Source organism: Peromyscus eremicus, chromosome 16_21 (assembly GCF_949786415.1).
Source record: "Peromyscus eremicus chromosome 16_21, PerEre_H2_v1, whole genome shotgun sequence".
NCBI lineage: Eukaryota > Metazoa > Chordata > Mammalia > Rodentia > Cricetidae > Peromyscus > Peromyscus eremicus.
Window position 1 is genome coordinate 53977523 of NC_081432.1, and position 12746 is coordinate 53990268.

Sequence of the window (12746 nt, forward strand, 5' to 3'; positions counted from 1 at the left end):
GAAGGAGAAACATTCTTTCAGATTTCAAATCTCTGGTTATATTCTGTAAGTACTCACCCCTCATTATACAATATGCAACTATCCAGTTTAGGATATTAAAAAATTGTTAAGAATTGAAAATTAATTTTTTAATGCCAAATGCCATTTATTGAAGGAGGAAGGTCTTAAATACAGGCTTACAGCACAATGGGAGAACCCCAGGGGGCAGAAGTTCACTACAGATGTTTTACAATCTTGCATCTAAGCTGTTAACGCCCAATATGCAGGATACACAGACAAGGAACTTCCCTTAAGCATTCAGGAGGGTAGAACCCAGCAGGGAATTGGCATAGCAAGGATATCAAGGTCAAGGTCAGCAAACAAGGCAACAGTTACCCAAAATGGGGGCCAGGGAACTACAGGTCCCCCCTTTTACTAAAAAAATTAGCTTCTGACTTAGGTTGCATGGGACGTCACCAGGTCACCTTACCCATCATACCTGCCCAGGCTACACAGGCACTCTGTCTTAGGTTGGTGAATGCCCCCCAGGTATTACCCGTCTCTGAATACTCATTATCATAAAGGCTCAATTATGTGTGAGCTGCATAGTTAACTGCTGCTAAAGATCTCAAAGTGGTGCTGGGCTTGCAATCTGTGTGTTTGACACAGAAAAGACCAACAGAAGGCCTAACCCACCCATAGCCAGTAGGCTAAAGGCAACTGAGCCATTCCCTTCCTTAACGAGCCTTACTGCAAATTGGAGTCCTTGTAAGATGGTATCCCAAAAGCAAATGGAACTTGAGTTTATAAATTTATACCTTTCAAAGCCAATCAAAATGGTTATAACTATTGAATTAAATTTATCATGCCCAATAGACTGAAAGATTAACTAACTGTGGTAGCTACTTTTGCTGCCAGGGTGTCCACTGTGCTAGCTGTAGTAACCAATTATGAAATGGTAATCCCAGAAACAGTAGCAGCGGTGGCTGCCACTGCTATAACAGCAACAACCACAGCAGTGATGTCAAATTCTCTTCTGGAGCCTGTGGGCATCCACTGGCATGGACACAACTCCAGGAACACGAACTGCCAAGGCCCATTTTTCTTGATCCCAGTATGACTTAAGCTTGCAGCTCTGCAAAAGAACAACTAAGAACCATAAAGAAAAAAACAGGCAGCTCACAAGGAGCAGAACTAATGGTCTCATAATGGCTACATTCAGGCTCACAAATTTTAAGGTATCTTAAAAGGGGGCTAAATGAATTTCAGGAGGCCAATAAATTTTCAGGAGGCCACTCCTGAAAAGTAGGTACTACATCAGCTTGAAGAGGATTGTAAAAATGAAAAGGCTTAGCTGCCATGCAAATGTTAACAAATGAAAGTCAGTGACCTTCAGGGTTATCCTTAATCTCCAAGGTGTCTGGGGGAAAATTAGAAAAAAAAAAAACAAAACAAGGATTGTGAGGTTTTCTAGAGATTGTAAGAACATGGAAGTTGATCTCTGCTCTACAAAGAGGTACAAAGCAAACACACTGCTTAGATGTGGGAGACAGTTGAGATAAGGGGGAAGCCATGGCCTCGGAATTGAAGCAAGAGACAATAGCAAACAGACAACAACACATTCTAAGACTGAGAGTCTACCACTGAAAATATCCTGGGGAGCATTACCAGAATGGACGTTATGGATCTGCTAGAGAATGAATTCCTGTGATAAAACCATGAGGGAGAGATATGGAAAGAGTATTTAGACTTTCACACTACCCAGTTCTGCCTCCAAGGGCTTTATCAGATTTGCACAGTTAAAATTGGAAAAAGCCTCCTATTCTTTGTATCCAGATTTAGAAGAAGAAGAAAAAAAAAAGAAAAAAACTAACCAATAAATATTTTTGTTTCTTACATGATTTGTCGCTTTTAAAATGAGTTTTAAAATCTTTCTAAATACTGAAATATGTATATTTTCATTTCAGAAACCAAGTGTAAGAATTCACTAGTCATATATTACTAAATATTGTTTGCTTTCTCAAGTAAACTTTTACCCAAGCCCTGAATTTGATTTTTAGCTTCCTCTTTAATGGAGATATCAGTGGTTATTACTTTTTCATTTTTTAAAAGAAAATTATTGGGATTACTAAGTACTTTTTCTTACTTAGAAAAAACTGTTAATAGAGATCTAATTAGCAGTCACATTTGTATAATGACATTCTGTTAATTTTGGTCATTTTACAATTTAACACTTAGACAACTTTCAACCCCTCCTTCCCCTATAATAGATTCTATGTTATTTCCCACATTCAGAGAGAAACAATCAAGTTGAACTAAAGTAAAGACAACACATTTAACTGATTCACCTCACTTCTTTAATTAGTGACATGAGAATGTTTCCTCCCTATGAAATACAGTCGCAAATCCTTATGAGATCTTGAAGAGAGTAACAAATGCATGACAGAATTAATAAGATGTGCTCATGGGCACACTGCTTGCTCATTACCTGGGTCTTGATACAGATTAGGCATTAACCAAAGTTAAATTCAGATGTAAAAGCACAAAGTTGAATTCAGCACTCCACACTGGAAACAGGAAGCAAGAGCACTTTCTCAATTACATATTGCTCAGGGCCTCTACCTCAGGAAGTACTTTAACTTTCAGCAGCTAGATAGAGACTTGCCCCACCTCTAATGCTCACATGGCTGACCTTGTTTTCAGTGTCCCATTTGGCACAGCAAGTAGCAATATCTCCACCCCCTATAATGATGACACAATCCTTGGAGGTGGCTTTTACAACTTCATTCATGAAGGTTTTGGTTCCCTTAGCAAAGGCATACCATTCAAACACCCCCATAGGTCCATTCCAAATAACAAGCTTTGCCTGGGTCACAATTTGAGCATTGTTTTTAATGCTTTCAGGACCATAGTTCAAACCCACCCAGCCAGATGGTATGCCAGACTCTAGAGTGGCTTGTCCAACTTTTGCATGCTCATGAAACTTGTCAGCAGTTACAAAGTCAACAGGAAAGATTATCTTTACACCATTGTTTTCTGCTTCAGCCATGATTTTTTTGACAATTTTGGCTCTCTTCTTCAAACAAGGAAGCACTGCTGTGGGATGCTCTATATGGCAAATATGTTGCTCTGATTGCTTGACAAATAAAACACTGATTGGCCAGTAGCCAGGCAGGAAGTATAGGCGGGACTAACAGAGAGGAGAATTGAGGGAACAGGAAGGCTGAGGCAGAGAGACCTTCCAGCTGCCACCATGACAAGCAAGATGTAAGGTACCAGTAAGCCACAAGCCATGTGGCAACTTATAGATTAATAGAAATGGGTTCATTTAAGATAGAAGAAGTAGATAACAAGAAGCTTGCCACAGCCATATAGTTTATATGTAATATAAGTGTCTGAGTGATTATTTTATACGTGGGTTGTGGGACTGCAGTGGCTTGGTGGAACCAGGAAAGAAGCTCTCCAGCTACATATGGTGCCCAACGGCTCGAGTTTCCACCTTAAATCTGACAATATTTAATAAACAATTCAAAACTGAGCTAAAAACAGCTTCCTAGTTGTCTCTCTCAAGTTGGTGGGTTCCTGGTGTGCTCGTTTGACCAGCAGTATGGTGGGAATGAGGCATCTGCAAGTTGCACATTACACTGTGTGGTGGATTTAGCCTTTGCTAGTAAAAAAAAAAAAAAAGGTTTCTGGGTTACACACTGCTTTGATACCCACTGTTTCTAAGAATTGATGGCTCCCAGAGCTGGTGATTAATGTACCACCACCATGTTGGAAAGCTGAGGTAGGTGGAGCCACCAGCCACAATGGCCCTTTTTGTCATACAAATGCTACAGTTTAAATCAATAGTTACACAGTAAGACAAATTCAGATGGAACAAGACTTTCAATGGTTTACAATGTATGTAAAAATGTACAAAGGCTTGAAAGAGATAAAAAGGAATATATGCAGTTATATAAACAAATAGATAGTTTTTAAAAATAAAGTTTTTAAAGAAACAGTAAAAGTAATATAAAAAATAAGCCATATAAAGATGGCTACCACACAGAGAACCTGGATTATGTTGTCTTTGATATTTATAACTGAAGAAAAACATTTGATTGCAAAAGCTGTTGAGTTATGCCAAAATGTATATTTCAAAGGTACCTTGACTTCAAAATTTGGATGTAAGGTTATGTTGCTTTGGAAAGGAGGTTCTGCTTTTGTTTCCACAGAAAGCCAGAGGCTATGGATTTGTTCCAGATTAAGATACACCAGGTTTGACCAGCCAAGACCCCATGAAAGGTCTCTGATGACACCACGGTCCAGATGATCCAATATCCAGAACCATTTCAAGGCAACTGGCTCAGATGATACACCCTCACGGACTACTCCATAATCCTAAAATTTTCTTTGTGTCCCCATAAGATACAGCGCCCCCCTCCAGCAGGAAGTAGTAAGAAAAGCTACCCCCAAATTTCCAAATATACCAATCTGGCTTTGGAGATGTGTAAAAGTTAAAACTTTCCTTTTTAAAAAAAGTAGAAAAGGGGAAGTGCTGTGGATATCATTCTGTATAAATAAAACACTGATTGGCCAGTGGTCAGGCAGGAAGTATGCAAGACAAGAAGAGGAGAATTCTGGGAAGTAGAAGGCTGAGTCTGAGAGACACTGTCAGCCACTGCCATGACAAGAAGCATGCGAAGATGCCAGTAAGCCACGAGCCTCATGGCAAGGTATAGATTTATAGAAATGGATTAATTTAAGATATAAGAACAGGTAGCAAGAAGCCTGCCATGGCCATACAGTTTGTAAGCAATATAAACCTCTGTATTTACTTGGTTGGGTCTGAGCGGCTGTGGGACTGGCGGGTGACAGAGATTTGTCCTGATTGTAGGCCAGGCAGGAAAACTATAGCTACAAGAGCCCTCTGGTGTGGGACAGAGAAAAAACAATATTTTTATTTAAAACAGGTTGATTATAAATGCAATCTCTTTCTAAAGAAGAAAAGGGGATATGATATAGATATGATAGGATAAAAGGGTAAATTGCAGAACCTACTTTTAAAGAGCAACAACTTGTTTAAAACATTTTACATTGGTATAGATTTTAGTTTATTGATACAAACTTAAAGTTAATTTTGTTATACTGTGTATATTTTTACTCTTGTTTAAGGTGTTATGTTTGTACAGCTCATTAAAAATTGTAATGGATAATTAAAAAATAGATTAATAATGAGTCATCTATGATAATCATACTCGTAGCCATGTTAGTTAAGTCTTCTAGGTATACATAGATATATTTCAGATAGATAGGTAATCTTCAAATACTTCAAAGACCTACAGAATATGGCATTTAAAATATTTTAAAAATTTAGACTTTCTGGACAGTGAGACATGTCTGCTCCTGGCAGCACCAATTTACTTCAGAGAGGATGATGGGCATTGAAGACACTAAATATGGAGTTTATCTTCACCTTGACAAAAATAGCCATTTGGGCAAGAAACTGTTCTTTCCTGGACTGCTTGATCAACTGGACATGCAACACCCATAGAAAGGTGACCACTAAACTTTGCTTGACAAAATGGTACTTCAGGTTCCTGCTTCACAGAGGAAATTGCCAGACATCCTACAGAACACTAAAAAAAGTAACTGAGAGACTCTAGCCCTGTGGACTGAAGATAGATGCCCCAACTTTACAAAGGAATATTAGGTGAATGTCCAGGCTGCCAGCTGTCTCTGTCTACCCTGCAAGACTCTTGGAAGTTGCTTGCATCCTTCTCCTGTTTCTCAGGTAATATTATATCCTTCTGAGATCTTTGATGTAGTTGAAGCTAAATACAATTTTCCTTAGTTGTAATAAAAGATATAAAATCTTAGACTCACAAATATAAGATAGATAGGATATCTTCTTTAATTTTGCCAAATACAAATAGACTAGATATTATATATAGATTAGACAGTGGAACTGTAATTCTAGCTTGATAATTGTTTTATCTGTAATTTTACTATCTTAAAGTTAAAACCTTCCTTTTTGAAATAAAAGAAAAGGAAAAGTGTTGTGGGATGTTCTATATGGCAAATGTGTTGCTCTGATTGGTTAATAAATAAAACACTGATTGGCCAGTAGCCAGGCAGGAAGTATAGGTGGGACTAACAGAGAGGAGAATTGAGGGAACAGAAAGGCTGAGGCAGAGAGACCTGTCAGCTGCTGCCATGACAAGCAAGATGTAAGGTACCAGTAAGCCATGAGCCATGCAGCAACTTATAGATTAATAGAAATGGGTTAATTTAAGATAAAAATAGATAACAAGAAGCCTGTCACAGCCATACAGTTTATAGGTAATATAAGCATCTGAGTGATTATTTCACATGTGGGGTGTGGGACTGCAGGGGCTTGGTGGGACCTGGAGAGAAGCTCTCCAGCTACAAAGCACCAATCTCCATGTTCTTGAGTTCCTTTAGGAAGGTGTAAGCCATCCCACCTCCAATAATCATGAAGTTGACTTTGTCTAACATGTTTTTGATTAGTTGGATTGTGTCTTTTACTTTGGCTCCACCAAAGATAGCCAGGAAGGATTTCTCTGTGTGTTCTATGACTTTGGCAAAGTAATCTAGTTCCTTATTTCATGAGGAACCCAGATGCCTCCAGGGGCAAATTTACTCCCACCATAGAACTGTGAGCCTGATCTATGATGCCAAAAGCATCTTCAACATAGATATCACTGAGTTTTGACAGTGATGCTCTGAAGGCTTCTACTTTATCTGGCTCAGTGATAATCATTCTTTCAGAAGGATCCTGACCCTTGCCTTCTTCCTCCATGTGGAAATGTAGGTTCTCAAAAAGGATGACAAACTATTGGTGAAATTATTAAGGCCATTCCACATAGTTAAAAGGAGATTTATTTAATGGCATAACTTACAAATTAAGGGATAGGTGGGTCGTGGGGTCTGGGGAAGGTCTATCACAGTCCAGCGGTGATCTCTGGAGCTCTCCTCAGTCCACCTCCACTGTTCACAGCTCCAGAACAGAGAGAGCACTGGCCCATCCAGATCTCGGGTCTCCAGGCTCCTCCCTTGGCCCCGCCTTGTAGGCGTGACAGATGCCGAAGTCTCAATGGGGTTTGGAACTTCCAGATCAAAGCTGGAATGGCTACCCACTACAACAGATCGATTTTCTGGGTTGTCACAAAGTATCTCTACTTTTGAGTCCACACATCCTTTAGGAACAAAACATCCTTACCAAGCCTTGATTTGAGCTCAGCAGCAACAGGCTCTGAGGAATATTTGTCTGGCGTAGGGACACTGTCAGGCCAGCCATGGTGACTCATGAGACCTACTAACTTGTCTCCCTTTTCCAGACAATGCTTAATGCTTGGGATGGCAGCCTTGATTCTCTGATTGTTGGTGATTTGGTTGTTCTTCATAGGAACATTAAAGTCTTCTCTCATGATGACTCTTTTCCTCTTAACCTCTACATTATCCAGAGTCAACTTACTAGAAAGAGGCATCTTGATTGTATTTTGAACAATCTCTTTATTGCTGCTTGGTGGAAATTTTTAACTCTTGAGTCTTGACCGAAAATCTTTTTTAGTTTTCTCCTAGAATTTCCTTTGCTTTTGAGGCTATTGTGAATGAGGGTGTTCCCTCTTCCCATGATTTTTTTCTCGGTTTCTAATTTTTTGTGCTGGAATGTATCGTATATTATGTATAATATAATATCATCAAAAATAGTAATATTTTGAGCTCTTTTCCTATGTGTATGTTCTATTCTATGTCTCCTGCACAACAGCCAGTGACAGGCTTTGAAAGGAAATCCCACTCTGTGATTGGTCTTGATCCTATCTATCTTGATTTCGAAAGTTTTGCCTGGTACAGACTCAAATGGCCATCCTAGAATACTAAACAGTGAAACTCAGAGCTGAGCACTAAAGTTGGGAAATTAAAAAGCTTTCAAAATAAAAAGTGAAAGAGGGTCATTTTTTTCCTCCTGGTTCTTGTTTCTACATCATCTTTCAAATCTGCTTTGTTCTTAAGAATTTAAAAAGCTCAACCAACCAAAAAATTACGTAACTCTTCCTGAAATCCAATCTCCATTTATATTACTGAATAAAATCACCAGCAATGCAAATGATGAAATTTGAAAGCAATTTTCTTTAATTCAAGGCAGCATAAGGTATGTCTTCTGTCCTTAATGAATATTTGTGCTGTGCTTGGTGTTAGGCATTGTGATATATTGTTGCTTTTTGTGGGGAACATGATTTTTCTTAGTATAGGGTTCTTAAATTATTTACTTATTTTTAGACTTTGGTGAAAGAATGCTGCCTCCTGCAGGAGACTAGCACAGGATACTAGCAAAGAGAGCATCACATCACTTTCAGGATTCAGGAGTTATGATATTGTCTCTTTTCTTTTTTCCTTCTATCTTTGGTTTACTCCTTGTATAATTTAGAAATCAAGTACTTCTTGAGTTGGAACTTTCTACCAAAAATGAAAATGAGTAAAAAAAAATTCACAAGCATATTTATAAGTTTGGTTGAGTGGTGAAACTAGTATTATATCTCTCCAGGTTGCTCTTTTCATTCAGGATTTCTTGGGCTCTGTCTGGGGTCTTTGGAGTTGCCACATCTATTTTTTGATGTTCATTTTTCTGTTTCTATGATGACTGTCATATAGGATTGCTTTGAATCTGTAAATCACTTTAAGTAAGTTGATCAGTTTCACAAAATTAATTCTACAAAGCAGTGAATGTGTATATGAGGTGGATCTTTCCATATGCAAGTGTCTTACCCCTTCTCTTCTAGAGATATAAAGCTCTCATTGTCAAGGTCTTTCAACTTTCTTAGTTTTCTCCTAGAATTTCCTTTGCTTTTGAGGTATTGTGAATGAGGGTGTTCCCTCTTCCCATGATTTCTTTCTCAGTTTCTAACTTTTTGTGCTGGAATTTATTGTATATTATGTATACTATATTATCATCAAAAATAGTAATAATTTGTATCCTTTTAATTTATTTCTTTTGTCTTATTGTTCTATCTACCACTTGTAGATGTAACCAACCATCTTATTAAATAAGAAACATAGAGTCAATACAGAGATAAAAGCCAAGAGGTCAGAGCAATAGCTAAGAGCTAAAAACCTTACCCTTTACTAATGCGGTGGTCCTACCTCTCCGAAAGAGACCTACTTCCTGTGTCTGTCTTTTTTTAATAGAGTTTCTGTTCTGCCTTCTCATTGGTTGTAAACCCAACCACATGATCTCCTTGTCACTGCCTGTCTGTACAGACCTCCAGGTCTTCTATGGTTGGTATTGAGATTAAAGGCATGTGTCTCCAATGCTGGCTGTATCTTTGACCACACAGAGATCTACCTAGCTCTGCCTACCAAGTGCTGGGATTAAAGGTGTGCACCACCACCTCCCAGCTTTCGCTATGGGTTGCTAATAGCTCTAACCCCTGGGCAACTTTATATATTAACATGCAAATCACAGTTCAGTACAAATAAAATATCACTATAACCACTTCAAGCACTATGTTGTAAAAGTGTGAGGACAGAGGACAACCTTGTTTTATTCCTGATGTAACTAAATAAGTGAGTTTTGCTCCATTTAGGAAAATGTTGTTTGTGGGTTTGTCATATACAATCTTTATTATGTTGAGGTATGTTCCCTCCCATCCAAGTTTGTCTAGGACTTTTATCATGAAGCCATGTTGTGTAGGTGGACTTTTCTGTTGTACCAGTCAGGTCCCAAGTAATAACAGAGAGACATTATTAATTAGAAATGCTCAACCAATAGCTTAGACTCATTTTTTAGCTAGCTCTTATAACTTAAATAACCTATTTTTATTAATATATGTGCTGCCCTGAGGCTTGTTTACCTAATGTACATACTTCCCATCCCGCCAGCTCTGTGTCTCATGGCATCTCCTCATGACACCTCAGACTCTGTTCTTCTTCTCCCCAGCATTCTCTCTGCCCCAAAAATGCTGTCTAGCCATTGGCCAGTCAGATTTTTATTAACAATAGGAGCAACACATTTCCATAGTCTACAGAAGGATTATTTGACAGCACTTCACCTGTTTTGTCTAATTAAAAAGGAAAGTTTTTATTTTAACAGAGTAAAATTATATACCACAAAACAGTTATCAGTTAAGAATTATAGTTACAGTATCCAGTCCTTTTTGTGTTTGGCAAAACAGAGAAAATCCTCCATCAGCTGTCTTCTGAAGAGTCCAGAGTTTCATACCTAATTTTCTTTCTACCATGATTATGGAGAACTGCAACTGTATCTATCTAGGCTTCAACCCCATCAAAGAACTGAGAAGGAAATAATAACATTTCTGAGTAAACAGGAAGTTCAGAGAAAGCAACTTGCAAAATTAAGAGATGATAGAAACAATTGGCTACCTGGACAGACACCCTAGGTTCTCATGTAACATTGAGACTTCCAATGTTGTCCTACAGACCTAGTAATCTGACAGACATTTTTGAGATGCAGGGAATTTTGAAGGACTGTCCTAACCATGTCTCGGCAAAGCTTGGCAACCACTCTTTTGTACATCTTGCTGGTCCAGTTTAAAATGTACACTGTCAGAAATTGAGGCAAGTTTTCTTTGCCCAAATGGATAGTTTTTGCCATAAAGAAAGTAAAATCCATATATAGGTTCTTTGATGCCCATCATTCTCTTTGGAAGTAAATTGGTGCTGTCTGGAGCAGACACATCTCACTGTCATGAATAGCCTTAGGTTATTAAAGATCCTGAATGTCATATTCTGTAGATCTTTGAAGCGTTTGAAGACCATCTATCTAAATATATCTGTTTAACCTTGAAAAAATTCTAATATGATAAAAATTTTGATTATTATAGATGACTTACAACTTACCTGTATTTTTAATTATAGCGAATTATAGTATAGCAAAAATAACATTATATTTCTATCAATAAACCAAAATCCATACCAATGTAAAATATTTTGAGAATAATATTTGTTTTTTGAATGAAGTATATTCAATAATTTACCATTTTTCCTATAATTCCTATATCATACGCACCTTATTTCCTCTAGAATGAGATCTATGAATTTTACTCTTTTGTTTGGCATTTTCTCTGAGGACAACCAATAACAACTTGTAACCAACCCCCATAAACAATGACAAACATCCATAATCCATTGAATAGCCAAAACCCACACATACCCCATCTCTTCAGAATGTGGGCATCATTATTTAGACTACCTTCTGTTATTTGTGGGTGGTGATATCTTTGGGAAAAACTTGAGAAAATCAGGATAATTGTTAAATTTTGACTAGAGTAATTTGTGAGGTTGGACCATCTCAGCAAGCAGCTTTGAGGCTGTTTGAAATGCAGAATTCTGAGAAGACTGTAGCAAAAGCATTTTGAGATGCTAGATCACCTGGGCCATCTGTTTTCATTGGTGTCTGGTCCCCTTGTTCTGATAATACATGAACTTTTAAAGGTAATATACATGTCTGTATTAATGCAGTATAGACTGTGTGTTGTACACAAGTTAGCCAAAGATGATTTTTTGTTTTTACTGGAGCAGGTAAAATATATGTTACCTGTTCTCTAGCTTTTCTAGGTTTGTTTCTTTATGTATGGATTGAGGATTTTCAGGATCTTCCCCTGTTTACCCTGATCCATAGCAACCTGGAATGAATCCACAGCCTCTCATTTCTTGTGGAAATAAAAGCATAACCTCTTTCCCAATGCAACATATCTTTGACTTCCATTTTGAAGTCAAGATATTTTTAAAATATATAGGTTGGTTTAATCTGGAAGCTTTCATAATCAAATGTCTCTTAGTAGCTATTGCTTCTTTATCAGTAGTCAAAAAAATTTAAAGACAACACAATAGCATATAAGATCCAGACTCCCTGTGTGTTTTCTATCTTTGCATGGTTTTTTCTATTGTATTACTTTCTTCTTTCTTTAAAGACTTTAATATCTTTGAACTATTTTTATGACTGTATATACCATTTCTCTTTCTCTCCCAAGCCTATGTACATTTTTAAACACACTGTAAACCACTTAGAGATTTTTTTTTCTGTCTGCATATATCCTTACTGCATATCTATAATCTTTTCTGTCTGCATGAGCAAAACTCAAATTCACCATGCATTTTAGTTCATAGTGTACTGCTAGAGCTCTCTTTGGCAGCATTCACACTGGCAGCTCAAGCCAGAAGGCAGCAGCTGGGAGATATATCACTGTACTGCAGTTCGCTTGAGAGACATAAGACAAGGAAGACATGTTTGGCTCTACTTTTTTGTGTGTTTAGGACCTTTTTTTAAAAAGCTATTTTCAGGTCTTGTGTGGACATAGGTGCCCCACTTTGGGTTCCATATGTAGGCAGACTTTTCTGTTTCACCACCCAGTTGCCAAATAACCACGTACAGACTTATTTTTAATTGTAAATGTTCAGTCGATAGCTTAGGCTTCTTTTTAGAAAGCTATTATAACTTAAATTAACCCATTTTTATTATTCTGTGTGCTGCCCTGAGGTTCATTTCCCTCATACTCATACTTCCCATCCTGCTCACTCTGCATCTCATTGAAACACCTCATGACTCCTCAGACCCCATCTTTCTTCTCCCCAGTATACTTTTTGCCCCCCCAAAATCCTGCTGAGCCATTGGCCAGTCAGCTTTTTATTAATAATGAGCACAACATATCTTCACAATAAACAAAAGATTTATCCCACAACAATGGTGGATTTTGTCAAAGGCTCTTTCTGCATCTATTGAGCAGATTATATGTTTTTTTATC

The 12746-nt window shown here is 37.8% G+C and overlaps 2 pseudogenes; both read right to left on the reverse strand.

The window, feature by feature from the left end:
• Positions 1 to 2201: 2201 nt before the first annotated feature.
• Positions 2202 to 3136, reverse strand: LOC131893861 (phosphoglycerate kinase 2-like; annotated as a pseudogene).
• A 3212-nt stretch (positions 3137 to 6348) lies between these two features.
• Positions 6349 to 10168, reverse strand: LOC131893860 (phosphoglycerate kinase 2-like; annotated as a pseudogene).
• Between the last annotated feature and the right edge of the window lie 2578 nt (positions 10169 to 12746).